Source organism: Octopus bimaculoides, chromosome 7, assembly GCF_001194135.2.
Source record: "Octopus bimaculoides isolate UCB-OBI-ISO-001 chromosome 7, ASM119413v2, whole genome shotgun sequence".
Classification (NCBI taxonomy): Eukaryota; Metazoa; Mollusca; class Cephalopoda; order Octopoda; family Octopodidae; genus Octopus; species Octopus bimaculoides.
The window spans coordinates 10,986,718-10,987,911 of record NC_068987.1 but is presented as its reverse complement, the minus strand read 5'-3'; the positions used below and the strand labels follow the sequence as shown (position 1 = coordinate 10,987,911).

General features: G+C 36.7%; 1 protein-coding gene across 13 annotated transcripts in view; it reads right to left on the bottom strand.

Moving 5' to 3' along the window:
• Positions 1–1,194, bottom strand: part of LOC106882391 (trithorax group protein osa) — a 656,478-nt gene that overhangs the window by 523,246 nt on the left and 132,038 nt on the right. The window lies entirely within an intron of this gene.

Here is a 1,194-nt window from a genome sequence, read left to right as displayed (position 1 = left end):
GAGAGAGGCAGACAGACAAAAAAAATATCTTGTAAAAAAGAAATAAATAATTTTAAAAAAGAAAAGAGAAAGACAGAAGAGAAGAGAGAGAGAGAGAAAGAGCTTTTGAAGAAGACAAAAAAAAAACCTTGCTCCACTCAATGAACTAGCAGAATAACAAACTTGAAGAACATGCAGCTTGGTGAGATTGATAGAGGGGGGGGGGTCAAAGAAGAGAGAGAGAGAGAGAGAGAGAGGGGAGGCGGCTAAGGCTTAGAAAAGCATGCATTTACAAGGAGAGAGAGAGAGAGAATAAGAGATATACATCAGGGCTTATATATATATATATATATATTAAAACAGTTTTACTGTAAGGTTTATTCCTCTCTCTCTCTCTGTAAAGCACCTCTAGTTCTATCTAAGCCAGAGGAATATTTATTTATAGACACAGAAAAAGTAAATCAGTACTTTTTGCCGCCGCCGCCGCCGCCACCACTACTGTTGCGGTGCTACTGCTGCTGCAACTACAACTACTACTACTACTACTACTAATGCCATCATCATCATCATCATCGTCATCTTATTCAAACCTTCACCCTGGCTATTTCTTTCCATCTAAATTCTTTCTCTTGTTCTTACTGTTAGCTGTCTCCCATCTTTCTCTCTTCACACACACACACACACACACACACACACACACACATATATATATATATCCACACGTATGCACTCACATATATATATATTTATATCCACACGTATGCACTCACAAACATATATACCTATTATATTTATCAAAACAGCACACACACACACACATGCATAGACACAGCATCCTATAAGACGTAGACACACACACACACATTATATATATATGTATATATCAAAACAGCAGAAAAACCAAATGAACCAACGGTACTGTCTACTCTTCACATACCGTACATCTCTTGGCGGGGAGGAAACTTTTTGTCTTGTTTTGTCATTTTCCTCTTCTTTTTTTCCCAGGTCAGCAACATAGTTTAATCTTTATAGAGTCTGACCTTTTCTTTTGTACTATGAACGACTGCACATTTGTTTATTATATTATCATTATTATTATTTTTTCTTCTTCTATATGTCTGTGTGCGCTTGCATATGTTTAGATATGACGTTTTTACCCTGGCACCATCAAATGTGGAATGTGTGAATGAATACACGCCAACGATCCTATATATA